A 17,557-nucleotide genomic window follows, 5' to 3' on the forward strand; every position below is an offset into this window, starting at 1 on the left:
CAAACACCAGAGGAAGCACAATGGTTCACTGCTCTGGACCTCAAGGATGCATTTTTCTGTATTCCCCTGCACTCTGACTCCCAGTTTCTCTTTGCCTTTGAGGATCCCACAGACCACACATCCCAACTTACGTGGACCATCTTGCTCCAAGGGTTTAGGGATAGCCCTCACCTCTTTGGTCAGGCACAGGTCCAAGATCTAGGCCACTTCTCAATTCCAGGCACTCTGGTCCTTCAGTATGTGAATGATTTACTTTTGGTTACTAGTTCAGAAGCCTCATGCCAGCAGGCTACTCTAGATCTCTTGAACTTTCTAGATAATCAAGGGTACAAGGTGTCTAGGTCAAAGGCCCAGCTTTGCCTGTAGCAGGTCAAATATCTAGGCCTAATCTTATCTAGGGTGACCAGGACCCTCAGCAAGGAACGAATACAGCCTATACTGGCTTATCCTTGCCCTAAGATATTAAAACAGTTGCAGGGGTTCCTTGGAATTACCGGTTTTTGCCGACTACGGATCCCTGGATACAGCGAGATAGCCAGGTCCCTCTATACTCGAATCAAGGAAACCCAGAGGGCAAATATTCATCTAGTAGAATGGTAACCACAGGCAGAAACAGTCTTCAAAACTTTAAAGCAGGCCCTAGTACAAGCTCCAGCTTTAAGCCTTCCCACAGGACAAAACTTCTCTCTATTTGTCACAGAGAGAGCAGGAATAGCTCTTGGAGTCCTTACTCAGACTCATGGGACAACCCAACAACCAGTGGTATACTGAAGTAAGGAAATTGATGTAGTAACAAAAGGCTGGCCTCACTGTTTCTGGGTAGTTGCCTTCCTATCCCCTCTTTCAATCACTCTCTCGAATGGTTCCTAGTAGATACAAAACGTTTTTTTCTCCAATGGGAAAATAGAACACAGGGAGCCACTCAGTTTGCTCCCGACACCCCTTTCCAGCTGCTCACTGGAGCTACCTTGGCGAGTACTCTAAGAGTATGGGAAAATGAAAACAACAAACTCATACACCTTTTTAACAGACATAATCAGTTCTCTCTACCCAGCCAAGATATATTCTTCTTATGTGGAACATCGACCTATATCTGCCTCTCCACTAACTGGACAGGCACCTGCACTTTAGTCTTTCTAAGTCCCAATATTACCATTGCCCCAGGAAATCAGACCTTATCAGTACCCCTTAAAGCTCAAGTCTGTCAGTGCAGAGTCATAGAACTAATACACCTACTTTTAGGGTTAGGAATGACTACTGCTACAGGAACCAGAATAGCTGGTTTATCTACCCCATTATCCTACTACCACACACTCTCAAAGGATTTCTTAGACAGTTTGCAAGAAATAACGAAATCTATCCTTACTTTACAATCCCAAATAGACTCTTTAGCAGCAGTGACTCTCCAAAACCGCTGAGGCCTAGACCTCCTCACTGCTGAGAAAGGAGGACTCTGCACCTTCTTAGAGGAAGAGTGTCATTTTTACATTAACCAGTCAGGGATAGTATGAGATGCCACCTGGCATTTACAGGAAAAGGCTTCTGAAATCAGACACCACCTTTCAAATTCTTATACCAACCTCTGGAGTTGGGTAACATGGATTCTCCCCTTTCTAGGTTCCGTGGCAGCCATCTTGCTATTACTCACCTTTGGGCCCTGTATCTTTAACCTTCTTGTCAAATTTGTTTCCTCTAGAATCGAGGCCATCAACCTACAGATGGTCTGACAAATGGAAACCGAAAAGAGCTTAACTAACAACTTCTACCGAGGACCCCTGGACTGACTTGCTGGCACTTTCACTGGCCTAGAGAGCTCTCCTCTGGAGGACACTACAACTGCAGGGCCCCTTCATTGCCCCTATCCAGCAGGAAGTAGCTAGAGCGGTCATTGGCCAAATTCCCAAGAGCAGTTGGGGTGTCCTGTTTAGAGGGGAGATTGAGAGGTGATAACGTGCTAGAAGACCTTGCTCTCGTAGCCTCCTAGGCCTCAATGTCCACTCTGGTGGTGCTTCAGGAGCCCTTCAGCCCACCACGGCACTGTGGGAGCCCCTCTCTGGGCTGGCTGAGGCCAGAGCCACCTCTCTCTGCTTGTAGGAAGGTGTGGAGGGAGAGGTGCAGGTGGGAACCTAGGCTGCATGTGGCACTAGTGGGCCAGTGTGAGTTCCCGTGGGTGCCGGCACTGGCTTGGTGGGTCCTGCACACTGAGCAGCCGGCTGGTGCCACTGGCTCAGGGCAGTGAGGGGCTTAGAACCTGGGCCAGCAGCTGAGGAGGGGGCGCTGGGTCCCCCAGCAGTGCCGGCCCAGGGGCACTGTGCTCGAGTTCCCGCCAGGCCTCAGCTGCCTCTCCGCGGGGCAGGGCTCGGGACCTGCCACCCATCATTCCCAAACCCCACGGCGGTGGGGTCCCGCATGGCCCGAGCCTCCCAGAGGAACACCACCCCTGCGGGGCTTGGTCCCATCAACTGCCCAGGGGCTGAGGAGTGAGGGTGCATGGTGCCTTACTGGCAGGCAGCTCCTCCTGCAGCCCTGGTGCAGGATCCAAGCCAGATGGGCTCCTGAGTCTAGTGGGGACTTGGAAAACATTTATGTCTGGCTAAGGGATTGTAAATGCACCAATCAGTACTCTGTGTCTAGCTCAGGGTTTGTAAACATGCCAATTGGTACTCTGTATCCAGCTAACCTAGTGGGGAGTTGGAGAACTTTTCTGTCTGACACTCTGTGTCTAGCTCAAGGATTGTAAATGCACCAATCAGCACTCTGTCAAAATGGACCAATCAGCTCTCTGTAAAATGGACCAATCAGCTCTCTGAAAAATGAACCAATCAGCAGGATGTGGGAGGGGTCAGTTAAGGGAATAAAAGCAGGCTGCCTGAGACAGCAGTGGCAACCCTGTTGGGTCCCCTTCCACACTGTGGAAGCTTTGTTCTTTCCTTGTTTGTAATAAATCTTGCTGCTGCTCACTCTTTGGGTTCACACTGCCTTTATGAGCTGTAACACTCACCATGAAGGTCTGCAGCTTCACTCCTGAAGCCAGTGAGACCACAAACCCACCGGGAAGAATGAACAACTTCAGACACACTGCCTTTAAGAGCTGTAACACTGCGAAGGTCTGCAGCTTCACTCCTGCCAGCGAGACCATGAACCCACAAAAAGGAAGAAGCTCCAGACACATCTACACATCTGAACATCTGAAGGAAAAAACTCTGGACATACCATCTTTAAGAACTGTAACACTCACCGCGAGGGTCCGCGGCTTCATTCCTGAAGTTAGCGAGACCAAGAACCCACCAATTTCGGACACACCATCAGTGTGTGTATTCAAGAGACCCATCTCATGTGCAAAGATGCACATAGGCTCAAAATAAAGGGATGGAGGAAGATCTACCAAGTAAATGTAAAGCAAAAAATAAAAATAAAAAAATCAGGGGTTGTAATCCTGGTCTCTCATAAAACAGACTTTAAACCAACAAAGATCAAAAGAGACAAAGAAGGCCATTACATAATGGTAAAGGGATCAATTCAACAGGAAGAGCTAACATTCTTAAATATATATGTACCCAATACAGGAGCACCAAAATTCATAAAGCAAGTCCTTGGAGACCTACAGAGAGATTTAGACTCCCATATAATAATAATGGGAGAATTTAACACCCCACTGTCAATATTAGATCAATGAGACAGAAAATTAACAAGGATATCCAGGACTTGGACTCAGCTCTGCACCAAGCAGACCTAATAGACATCTACAGAACTCTCCACCACAAATCAACAGAATATATGTTCTCAGCACTGCATCACACTTATTCTAAAACTGACCACAAAATTGGAAGTAAAGCACTACTCAGCAAATGTAAAACAACAGATACCACAACAAACTGTCTCTCAGACCACAGTGCAATCAAAGTAGAACTCAGGATTAAGAAATTCACTCAAAACCACACAACTACATGGAAACTGAACAACCTGCTCCTGAGTGACTACTGGGTAAATAAGAAAATGAAGGCGGAAATGAAGATGTTCTTTGAAACCAATGAGAACAAAGACACATGCATCAGAATCTCTGGGACACAGCTAAAGCAATGTGTAGAGGGAAATGTACAGCACTAAATGCCCACAAGAGAAAGCAGGAAAGATCTAAAATTGACACCCAATGGAAAGAACTGAGAAACAAGAGCAAACAAATTCAAAAGCTAGCAGAAGACAAGAAATAACTAAGATTAGAGCAGAACTAAAGGAGAGAGAAACAAGAAAAACCCTTCAAAAAATCAGTGAAACCAGGATCTGGTTTTTTGAAAAGATCAACAAAATAGCCCACTAGTGAGATGGATAAAGAAGAAAAGAGAGAAGAATCAAATCAATGCAATAAAAATGATGCAAGAAGAACAGTTTATTATGAAAATAATAATACTTAGAACCTATAAAGAATATAAATATTTGGAATATAAATATAAGATTTTGACATTAAATCCCTTAAGTAAGCGAATAGCTAAATGGACAGAGCTCAATATCAAATTAGTGAATTGTGATACCAAGGAAAATGATGCACAAGATTAAAATGGCCTAAATTTCTAATAAGAAGCCAGAGAAACAAACAAAATGAATATATAAACTAATAAAATGTAAACATTTTATAGTTACATGAAAGCATATACTTCATATTGAAAAGGCACACACAGTAGCCAGCAGTTGGAATAATGATAAAAATATTCATATCAATAGCTTGATATGGGAGGAAAAAGAGCTAACCCATACAGAGAAAAAGCTTATAGACATACAAACACACACATACAACAACAGAGAAAATAAAATAAATAAATGAATAAATGAATGAATAAATAAATAAATAAATAAATAAATAAATAAATAAATAAAAACAGCATATAAAGCTTCAAAAATACTGGGGAAAAAACCTGAATACTTAATCAACTGAAAGTAAGACTGCTTTCCACAATTAAATTATTTGGCACCATATAAAAAATCAGTTGACTATAAATATTAATATATAGATTTGTATTTGTACTTTTGATTCTGTTCCATTGATCTATATGTTTACCCTCTTGCCATAACTGTAACTTTATGGTAAGTTTTGAAATTGGGAAGTAAAAGTCTTCCATCTTTACTCTTCTTTTCCAAAATTGTTTAGTCTATTCTATTCTAGGTGTGCATTTCTATATTAATTGTGCGATCTGCTTGGCATTTTTTTCAAAAGCCATGCCAAAATTTTAATAGAGATTATGCTGACTCTCTGGGTCAATTAGAAGAGAATTAACATCTGTACTGTGTTGGATTGTCTCAGCCACAAACATGTAACGTCTCTCCATTTATTTAGATCTTTAGTTTCTCTCATTAAAGTTTTATAAATTTCTTGCAATTTTTGTTAAATTTTTTATAAGTATTTTATTCTTTTTTATAGGATTACAAGTGGTTATTTTAAGTTTCGTTTTGTAGAGCTCACTAGTCACTTGTGAAAATACAACTGCTTTTATATATTGATCTTTTACCCTACAACCTTTCTATACTTATCCTGTGACTTTTCTGTATATAAATATTCTTTTATTAAAATATGTTTTCTAATTAATCAGTCAGAGTCAGCTTTTTGCTGACTGGGAAATTATATTTATGTACTTCCCTACATCTAAAAATTAGGTAGCACATAATTCAACATGCCAGAAACTGGTTTTTGGCATACTTCCATGCAAAACATCTTGGGTTTGTTAGTTATACTACTCAAGAACACATCAGCCCAAGAAGCACAGATCTGCAGTATAAAAGAAAGTCCTGGTCTGGTGGGGTGACTCACATGTGTAATTCCAGCAGTTTGGGAGGCCAAGGCAGGCAGATCTCCTGCGGTCAGGAGACTAGCCTGGCCAACATGGTGAAACCTGTCTCTACTAAAAATACAAAAATTAGCCAGGTGTGGTGACGGGTGCCTGTAATCTCAGCTACTCGGGAGGCTGAGGCAGGAGAATCACCTGAACCCAGGAGGTGGAGGTTGCAGTGAGCTGAGATGGTGCCATTGCACTCCAGCCTGGGCGACAAGAGTGAAGCTCCATCTAAAAAGAGAAGAAAGAAGAAGAAGAAGAAAGAAGGAGAAGGAGAAGGAGGAGGAGGAGGAGGAGGAGGAGGAGGAGGAGGAGGAGGAGGAGGAGGAGGAGAAGAAGAAGAAGAAGAAGAAGAAGAAGAAGAAGAAGAAGAAGAAGAAGAAGAAGAAGAAGAAGAAGAAGAAGAAGAAGAAGAAGAGGAGGAGGAGGAGGAGGAGGAGGAGGAGGAGAAGAAGAAGAGAGAAGAAGAAGAAGAGGAGGAAGACGAGGAGGAGGAGGAGGAGGAGGAGGAGGAGGAGGAAGAAGAAGAAGAGTCCTGAAGAAGAAGAAACCTCTTGGGCACAGCGCAACTATTTTCCTTTTGTTGCAAAATTTCTTCCCAAACTCCTTTTCAGGTCTTCTCTCAAGTGGAGATTGTTGCCTCGTAGGCTTCCTTTGGCTCTATCATTTTGACTAATTTGTATGTCGTTTCCTTTATTTCTATACATCTCTTATTGCATTAAAACATAGACTACCTGAGAATTTCCAAATTAAGAATTGTGGATGAGAATTCCAATGGTTCAGATATCTCCATTCTACATAGTTGAACCCCAACTCAGCTCCAGGCCACTCACTATGGTCTTTTCCATATCTTTTTTTTTTTTTTTCCATAATGTCTACTGTTCTATATATATGTGACTGAGGTTATTATTTTTAAAACATTCTATTTAATTGACTACTAATAACAACACTCTAATATATTCTTATTACAATAAAAACTATCTTAAATCATCCTTAATGTAAACACTCAACCCTAAACACTGCCGTGGGGTCAGAGCCCCAAAACGCTCCCCACAACATTCTCGTCTCTATGCCCTCACAGGGGTTTAAGCAGTGGGGCATTGAAGAAGTGAGCCACACTCCTGACACATGCCCTGCCAATGGGGATAAGAAAACTCCTCCTGTTTCACTATGTTTTAAAGTTTATGTGTTGGATATCCTTGCTAGCAAGTGAACTTGGCTTTGAGACTCAGACTTCTGCAGATATATAAGGAGAAAACTGAATTAATTATTGTTCAGAAGAAACATTCTAAATTCTGGTTTGGGCTTAAACTACAAAAAACTAAAATACACTAACTTTAACTATTTGCAGAATAATTTTTATTTCTCAAATACGTATTTGCTATCATCTCAAAATAATTGAACTACTGTGTTGTTATAGTTTGGGTAGTTTTAAATCACTTTTTGTTCTTTTGGTTTTTAGAACGTAGATAGCTCCTATTATGTCATAAAAAGTAATTTATTGCACATAATTATTTTAAACAAAAACATTCATTAGTTTTTGTTTACTAATGAACTAAACGTTCATTAGTAAAGTGCTCAATATTGAAATTTGTAATTCAAAACATGGTGTATATGAATGTATAATAGACTAAAGTAGTTGATATATATGTACATAATTTGTAATTGGCAACTTATTTACCCAAACTATTCAAATAATATCTGATGTCATGTCTTATGCTAGAAAAATTCATGAGAAACTAAACTGTCTTGGAATTGTCAGATATCAAGATAATGTCACAAATATTTGAGATTACAGGAAGTTGTCCTAAAACAACAAAAAGGCAAACCATTGTGCATATTGTGACCATTTGATCTTCAAAAAAGTTGACAAAATTAAAGTCAATTAAAATTAGAAGTTGAGACAATAAAATAGTCATCGATCAATATTGATTTTAAAATGGATAGATAACATGCATTGTTCTAGAGAATATTTTAACATATACATGAGTTCTCGACTGTCAAGAAAAAATGATATGTGGTGATTAACCAAAATCATATGATTTTGTTTCTGGTTAATACTTACAAGTACTTCATAAAATTACGTTGTTAGGTTTTATTTTTAACATGTGTACCTATATTCATATTTTAAAAATATATTTATCATGAAAAACATTGCATGGTCTAAATTGGTAATGGAAGAATCTGAAGAATAGAAAGTGATTTTTTTTTAATAAGACATTTAGACGCGTATAAAAGTAGGGAAGGCCAGGTGCAGTGATTCATGCCTATAATTCCAGCAATTGAGGAGACCGAGGTTAGAGGATTGCTTGAGCCTAAGAGTTAGAGACCAGCCTGGGCAACATAGTGAGACCCTGTCTCTACAAAAAAAATTTAAAAAATTAAAAATCAGCTAGGAGTGGTGACATGCACCTGTAGTCCAACCTATTTAGGAGGCTTGACTTGGGGGATTGCTTGATCCTGGAAGTCAAGGCTACAGTGAGCCATGATCGTACCACTGCAATCCTGTCTGGGCAACAACAGAGCGAGACCGTGTCTTAGTGAGTTAAAAAAAATCAGGGATATACTGGGTTTTATTGATCAGATTATGAGAGAAGGGAGAATGGCTTTGGTTTATACAAACAGAATAAAAATTCTTAAATCAGTGAATTTAGGAGATGATATCTCAAAGGTTCTCAAAATTTTATAGAAAGCAACCATTGTATTAGAGAAGACTTTACAGTGAATTCATATTTTTTGTTTACTTTTTTTTTTCCTTTGAGACAGCATCTCACTCTGTCACCCAGGCTGGAGTCCAGTGGCACAATCACAGTTATTGCAGCCTTGACCTGCCAGGCTAAAGAGATCCTCCCACATCAACCTCCACAGTAGCTGACACTACTGGCATGAGCCACCACACCCGGTTAATTTTTTAAATTTCTTCTAGACATGGGGTCTCATCATGTTGCCCAGGCTTCTCTTGAACTCCTGGGCTCAAGCAAGCCTCCCTTCTTGGCCTAGAGTAATTTCTTGCAAAAATTAAAAGGGATATATTGGAGAATGATATCAGCCTAATAGTAAAGTAAGAGTTCTTTGGCTTTTCTCCACCCCACAGAATTACAATTAGCAAATTTCCAATGCCAAGTTTATCCCCCTTGTAAACAAGAAATAAAGTCCTAAGCCCTCCAGCCAAGTGAAGGGATCCCCTCTGCACCAAAGGAAAGCTGAAAAACCAAATTCCCAACAATGATGGGAAAAGAAGAAGAAAGGTTGGACATGCCTCATATACCCTTCATTTTGGAGTTTAGGCACAACTGATTTGGATTAACCTTAAAATAGAAATCATAAGACTGACAAAACAGATGATTTATGGCAACAAGATACCAACCTCCGGCTTGATTCTGGTATAGCATCACAATGGCAGATAGCAAGCCTTAAATGAAATCAAAACACTTTACCCCAAAATATATTTGTTTGACATATTTTGAAGTGGTCCTGCAATGTTATCTCGCATGGGGTGAAATTTGCATCTGTAGAAAATCTCCTTTCCTTTCTATGTCTTTCCATATCTAGAAGAGGTTTAACTAAGAGCCTAACACCTTCTAAGTTCTGAAAAGAGACATTTACCATCTATTCTCTCTGAAGCCTCTTACTTAGAGGCTTTGTCTATATAACAAGAACTGTGGCTTCCACAGTCTTCTTATCTTAACTCAAACATTCTCTTGTACTAACTTCTCACATCTTTAGACAATGCTTTATTCTTTCAACCAATTGCCAGTCAGAAAAATTAAATCTACCTATGACCTGTAAGCCCCTGCTTCAAGAAGTCCTGCTTTTTCAGGCTGAACAAATGTGGACCTTACATGTATTGATTTACGTCTTTGCCTATAACTTGTCTCCCTAAAATGTATAAAAACAAGTTGTAATCCAACTACTGTATGCTTATGTTCGCAGGACTTCTTGAGACTGTACCTGAGCTGTGGTTACTCATATTTGGCTCAGAGTAAGTTTCTTTAGATATTTTAGGAAGTTTGGCTTTTTCATCACCACATTGAATATTCCAGAACTAAAAGTGAACCTGTGAAATTCTCTCACATTGCAGAACTGAGAAAAATCCATTATCAAACAGTAAGAAAAGTGGTGATCTGAAACTCAAGCTCACACAGTGCCACATGCAGAGAAGTACCCTGGACACACAGTTTTTAAGTAAAAAAGTTAGTGGGAAGTGGGCATCCATCTTCTCAACCATTCTTAGGAGTGTTGCTGTGCCTTTTTTCCCCATGGGCAGCATCAAAAGCACTAGCAGGACTAGTCAACCAAGGATCAATTAGAAACAAAGAATGGGGAGCAGGTGCACAGCAACTAATATGTGGACCTACTGCAGTACAGTTGGGCTTGGGGAGCACCAGCTGTAGCACTCATAGGCTTAAACCAAAACAGACAACTTTCTCTGAATTTCCCAACAGACTTACTGTAAATGGACAGTGACAGGAGAAAAAATCAGGACTAAAAAGATCAGATAAATACCTATATTCCAAAAGCAGATGTCAAGACACAACTGCAAAGATCAAGAACAGTCAGGGAATCATGACATCACCAAATGATCAAAACAAGGTGCCAGTGAGTGACACGAAAGAGACAGCGATGAATGATCTTTATGCTAAAGAATTCAAAATAGCTGTTTTTAGAAAGCTCATCAATAAAATACAGAGAAACAATTTAGAATTTTATCAAAGAAACTTTACAGATTTTAATAAAAAAGCACAAAAATTTTGAAGCTGAAAGAATACAATGAGCAAAATTTAAAATGGAATAGAGAGGATCAACAACAGAATTGATTAAGCAGGAGAAAGAATTTGTAAGATTGAAAAAACACTCCAAAAACACACAGAGGAGAAAAAATAAAAAAAGAATATAAACAAATGAAAGAAGCATAAGGGATCTGTGAGATAATATCAAGAGGGCAAATATTTGTGTCATCAGTGTTTAAGAGCAAGTAGAGAAAGACAATGGAATAGAAATATTTTTTAAAGAAATAATGGTAGAAAACATTCAAAACCCGGGGAAAAATATAAATATCTAAGTGCAGGAAAATTGAAGGTCATCAATAAGAGTCAATACAAATAATGCTGCAGTGATATTATAATCAAAATTCAATGGTCAGGAACAAATAGAGGATTCTGAAAGCAGCAAGAGAAAAGAAGCATAGCTCATGTAAGGAGGTTCCAGTATGCCTGGCTGCAGTTTTCTCAGCAGCAACCTTACAGGCCACGAGGTGGTGAGATGATATATTTAAAGTGCTGAAGAAAAATAATTGCTAACCAAGTATAGTGTACCCAGAAAATCTACCTTTCAGAAATAAAGGAGAGATAAAGACCTCCCTAGACAAACAAAAGCTGAGGGAGTCTATCACCCACCAGACCGATCTCACAAGAAATGCTAAAGGGAGAGTTCTTCTAACTGAAAGAAAGATATGTTCATGAATAAGAGAAAGTATCTGAAGGTATATAACTCACTGGGAAGAGTAAATATACAGTCAAATTCAGAATGAGGAGAAATATGAAAGCTTTTTGTTATTGGGGGGGATGTAAATTAGTACATCCTTTATGAAAAATAGTATGGAGGTACCTCAAAATATTATACATAGAACTACCATATGACCTTCGTATCTTACTACTGAATATATATTCAAAGGATCTGAAATCAGTGTCTTAAAAAGACATCTGCTCCCATGTTTATTGCAGCTCAATTCACAGTTGTGTATATATATATATATACATTCACATATAATACGTATATATAATACATATTATATGTGTATATATAAAATACATATCATATGTGTGTATATATAATACTACTCACCCATAAAAAAGAATGAAATCCTATGATTTGCAACAACATGGATGAGCCTAGAGTATATTGTGTCAGGTGAAATAAACTAGGCACAGGAAGTCAAACACTGTATGAACTCATTTATGGAGAGAATCTAAAGAAAGCTAATATCATAGGACAGAGTAGAATGGTGATTATCAGAGCCTGAGGTAGTTAGAAAGGAGAAGAAAATGGGAAGATATTGGTCAAAGAATATTCTGTCACAGTTAGATAGAAGGAGTAAAAATATTGTCCAAAAACAAAAAGCAACAAAAAATAGACAAACAATTGTCTGAGACCAAGAGGTAGAGAGAAAGACAATAAAAGGGGAGGGGAGAAATGAGAAATAACTACTAATGCTTATGGAATTTCTTTATTACATGATTAAAATTTCCCAAAATTGATAATGTTGGTGGTTGCACAGCCCTGTAGACATACAAAAAACATTGGACTGTACATTTAAAATGAATCAATTGTATGACATTTAAGTTACATCTCAACTAAGCTGTTAAAATAAAAAGGGAAAATGTGTTGAACAAAAATTCAACATGCATGATTAGTGTCTATGCTTAATATTAATTCAAGAAAGAAACCAAATAATTATTCATTTTTCTTTTTATTATGTAATTCAATGGTTCCTAAGATCTATTTTATATTTAAGTTTTGGAGGGGATCATTATTGAAAATAAATCTGTTGAAATTTATTTTTATTTTATTTTAGACTATTTTTAAAAAATACTAAAGCTCTGTATTACAATATTTGAAGCATTTGACATAATTTTTTAATATCAACTAGTAGCATATATTGGCAGCATATAACAAAAAAATACAAAATTTAAAAGTTCACTGAAAAGTTAAAAATACATTTTTTCCATTTATAAATTCAGAGATAGGGACAGTAGTATGATGTCTACAGAGTCTGGTTACTTTCTATGGCCAACATACTTGCAATTTTCTGCTGTGCTATCCTGACACATAATTTTCAAAGTATAATTCATAATTAAAGATGGCTGCTCAAGCTTCAATTCTCACCTATGTGCACCAAGTAAGGGCTTAGTTAAATATAACATGGCTGTAAGATGACCTGCAAATAATGCGGTAAGTTTGCCTCAACTCATTTCTGCTTCAAATAAAATTTTAGCCTCATGTTACTAAGGGTAAATAGTAGAAGAAAGAGCAGCAAGTACGTTCTGTCATCTGATGTGACTATTTTAGAACAATTGATCTAATTTTTTTTCTATATATAAAATGCTTCAAAATCGTCAGAGCTGTGCTAATGAATTTCTTTGCAAATTAGTTTTGAAGATGCTAGTATTTTATTTATGGAATAATTCAGTTAATTTAAACTTCTTATGTAGTAAATAAATGTCTAAGAGATAGTAAGGATTCTTTTTTTTAACATCATAGTTTAAAAAGAAAAATCCAAACTGCTGAAAGCAAATTAGTAAATGTGTCAAGATTAAAGCAGTGATATGCTTTTCATACTCTCTGGTTGTTCTATGAATCATAATTCAAATTTATCAAAAGAAGTTGAGCCCTTTTTAATGAAAAACCACACAATACTTTGACATATTCTTGATTTAAATATATACTTTTTAAAAATTTTATTTTATTTTATTTTATTTTTTATTTTTATTTATTATTATTATTATACTTTAAGTTCTAGGGTACATGTGCATAACGTGCAGGTTTGTTACATATGTATACTTGTGCCATGTTGCTGTGCTGCACCCATCAACTTGTCAGCACCCATCTTTTTAATAAAAAAGTTGCATACGGAAATAAACATCACCGACATAAATAAAAACATTAATGAGTCATATTTCAAAGTCCTAAATCACAAATATGAAATAATTTATAAAAATTCAGAAAAAATGCCAAAAATAGGTCACAAGAATTAAAATCAATTTCATTAAAAATATAGATAATCGTAATATAGAAAAACGCCTAAACACAAATATAACAAGAGAAATGCTCATAAAAGATACATTGAGAAACTATTTCTCACCTGGTCCAAGTGTATTCTCCACAGTGATAATAGACTCTGTGGAGCAGCTGTGAAGAAATAGATACTTTGATACATGGCTTAGAGGAGTTTCAAAACTGATTTGGAGAGGAGGTCAGCAATATCTAACACCACTACATGTGCATTTACCTATAACCCATTAACCTAATTTCTCTGATTCTTTCCTAAAAAGTCACATCCACAAATATGATTAAATAAATAAGCAAGCTAATTTATTCAAATATTACTTGAATTAGTAAAAGATGAGACAGTGCAAATGTCCATCAATAGGGCATTGGTTGAGTAAATCATGGCACATTCACACAATTACCTACTGTCCACTAAAAACAAAGAAGACTTCCGTGTATTAAATACATTACTTTCTTGGATACATTATTTAATGTATTAAGTGTAAAAGGCAGTGCTCTAACAATGGAATGATTAGAAATGGAGATGGTCTTCTCCGACAATGATTTTAATATTTTTGTTAACTTTAAATGATAACTTTAAATGATGTGGGTATCTTAAATATTCATAAATTAAATCAAATAAAACTAGGAAATTAAACCAAGAAAGAAATAATGAAAGTAAACATATATAAAATCAATATAATATTCACATCGTTGAAAAAGTTATTCCAAGTGATTTTGAAATACAGTATTCTGAGCACACTTTTTTTATTTGCCTGTTTGTTTTGTTTTTAACAACGGAAAAAAGCACCTTAAAGAAATCTTAACTATTTCACTCAGAGGATTTATAGGGAATAACATTGTTTTGAAACTATTGAGAAATAAATAAATAAGTAGTAAGTGCATTAAGATGATATATTTATATTGATATCCTGATATCAAGTATATTTAATATTTTAAGTATAGCAACAAAAGATACAAACTTTTTAAATTTGAGAGTAATAATAACAAAAGAAGAGAACTTTGTAATATTAAGTTTGAATTTAAAATATCAATACAAATTTGTGTTTTAACAAACACTGTGAATACCTAGAAGCAGTGATATTCAGTAACATGCAGACCTTGGTTTCTGAATATCATCAACTCCAAAAGGAAGTGGCTTATCCTTGGAAATATGTCTGTCTAGGTCTGGGGCAGCGACTGCATTAGGTATACCTGGACCACTGTGTTGTTTAAGAAGGAATGTACATCCTGAATGACTATAAAAGTTGTTTATATGCTCCCCACCAGCAATAAATAAATAATTTTTCAGGTATCAGTTTGAAAGAGTCCACACAGGCTACACTTGGGATGATTTGAGCATAAAAAGGATAACAAGTGTAATTGATCATAGCATATAAAATAAAATACAAATAATTCCATAGGATATACATGAAAGAAAGTCCTGCCTGGGGGATTGCCAGATAAACTCATGGTAGATTGAACCTCCTTATAGATTCAGACAATATTAACTCTGGAAAAATACAAACAAAACAAAAGAGAAAGGAAAACAAAACTGAATTCTCTAAAACTAAATAAAGGCAGGCACATTCTAGAAAGAAACTGACACCTGTAAAAGGAATGCATTCAATAGAATCCCTAAATTCCTCTCCTAGGGTACATATATATATAAAATATATATTACATATTATAATATATATTACATATTATAAAATATATATTATAAAATATAATATTTATATATCATATATAATTATACATAACATATATAATTATATAATAAATAGTATAATATATAGAATATATAATCTTATAATATATATGTATGTATAATTATACAGGATATGTATATAATATCCTGGATATATCCTGGGCATATACAGGTATATACAGGGACATACAGGATATATACAGGGATATATGTATATCCTGTATATAAAGGATATATATAGGTATATACAGGATATATGTATATCCTGTATAATTACTTCTCATTGAGTGAAGGTGAGGTCTGTGAACATAAGATGTGACTCATCACATAAATATCAGCATAGTTGCTACCATTGGGAAGAAAAGATAGAACAGAGATTCTAGGATTTTGGCAGTGTTATATTTCTTGACCTGGCAGTGTTTATTCTGATAATTCATTGAGCTGGCATACATGATGAGTGCATCTTTCTGTATGTGTATTAAATTTCTGCATGCATACAGAAATTTCAGTCTTTCATTTCTACAGCACCCTGTTTCTACCTATTAACATCCATGTAGAGGGAGGAAAAAAAATCCATATTTTCTATTTTCTCACCTCCGGCTCCCTCCTCCACCAGTTTCCTATTTGTCTGTCTCTCATAACACTTTTCAAACGTCTCCATAGATGTCCCAATTAGCATAAGCACTAACGCATTTTAGAATTCTCTGGGGAATGCATAAGCAATGGGGAATTAGTTGAGACTTTTATTATCAGCCTATGTTCCTAGTCCATGTCATTTATAAAACAAATTTAGGTTTGACAATGGCCCTTGAAAGTATTTGCTCTGCACTCTGTTTCTCCTTGTACAGCTCATTTGCCTTTTTATGAATATTAAATCCTTTACTATGGGCTCTATTTCCAGACCCACTTCTGCATAGTCGATTTTCTAACTTGCCATTCCCACTGAGTCTGCAGGCTGTAGATTCCTATCAACTCTAGGCCTACCGCTAGCTACATAAGCAAGACACTCTTCATTTCAACCTGGTCCTGTGGATATTTTCAGACCTAGATGACTCCTCACAAATTATGAAACTCCATCATATGGGGATGTTAGGAATTCACACCTGACTTGGCTTAATGAAGTAACTACTCTGTATTAGGTGAACTACTTCTGGAGAGGTTTATAAGCACTACAGTTAAAAATAAAGGAAGAAAGAAAACAAGAAATAAAAGATTAAGGAAATGACATAAACCTTCTTCAGAAAGATTAATAGGTACTTGGTGGGAGCTAAAACATCTAGTAAGCATATAAGATGAGTGCATCCAACTCCAGTTGGCAACTGGAGTGAGAATTAAGAACAATACTCTAGGAGTCTGAAAGGAATCAATAAATAAAATCTATATTCTGTGCCTGAGTTAGGATCAGTTGTACACAGACACAGAAGTCAGACAGAGATTAAAAATCAAAACTGTCCCTAGAGTGGAGACCATAGACTAGAAGAATAAGCCCCAATGGATTTGCTAATATTTAACTTCTGAAGTAGACACATTTTCTGAGATGGATGTACAACTGCCCTCCCTAACAGGTATATTACTCAGCTCTACAATACAGCTGGAAAAGGACTAAACTGAGCATGTTCAGTTTCTTTTCCCAAATTGCAAAGTAGATGAATCATTCCTCCTCTTATGAGGGAGAAGTGAGTAAGGGGTGGAGAAGTAGGTCAGGAGTTCTACTAGGTGGGTGCTCCCAATATGAAGCTCAGGAAGAAAATCAGGTCTTTACAAATATAGACTATACTCCAAAATACTATGTTAGATATGCCTCCTTGCCATTTGAACCTTTAAGATCCACCATGGAGATGAACATTTTTGAGAACTCTCTCCTTTTTGAAACTCCTTCCTTCTTTGCATTCCATGAAATCATGATTTTATGGTTTTTCATTTTCTTTTCTCCTTTCATCTCTCTCTTCTTCTCTGAGTTATTTTTCACTTCCAACCCACCATGTTTGTATTTTCCAAGTTTCTAATCCTAACTTTCTCCCACATCTTACCCTTTCTCCACTCTACCTTCCTCTCTCTTTTTCCTTTCCCGTCTCTTCTCTTCCCTTCCCTTTTCTTCTTCTCATCTCTATTATGTGCTTATCTGACATACTTTATTCCTTTTCATGGGTTTATATATAATCCCCATGTAGACCAATTATCATTTCACCAAGCATTCATGGTGCCATTACTATGAACAAATATACTAACTGCTAAAGATGCAAAGACAAAAATAGGT

The sequence above is a fragment of the Macaca fascicularis genome, chromosome 11 (genome assembly GCF_037993035.2).
Source record: "Macaca fascicularis isolate 582-1 chromosome 11, T2T-MFA8v1.1".
In the NCBI taxonomy this organism is placed as follows: domain Eukaryota; kingdom Metazoa; phylum Chordata; class Mammalia; order Primates; family Cercopithecidae; genus Macaca; species Macaca fascicularis.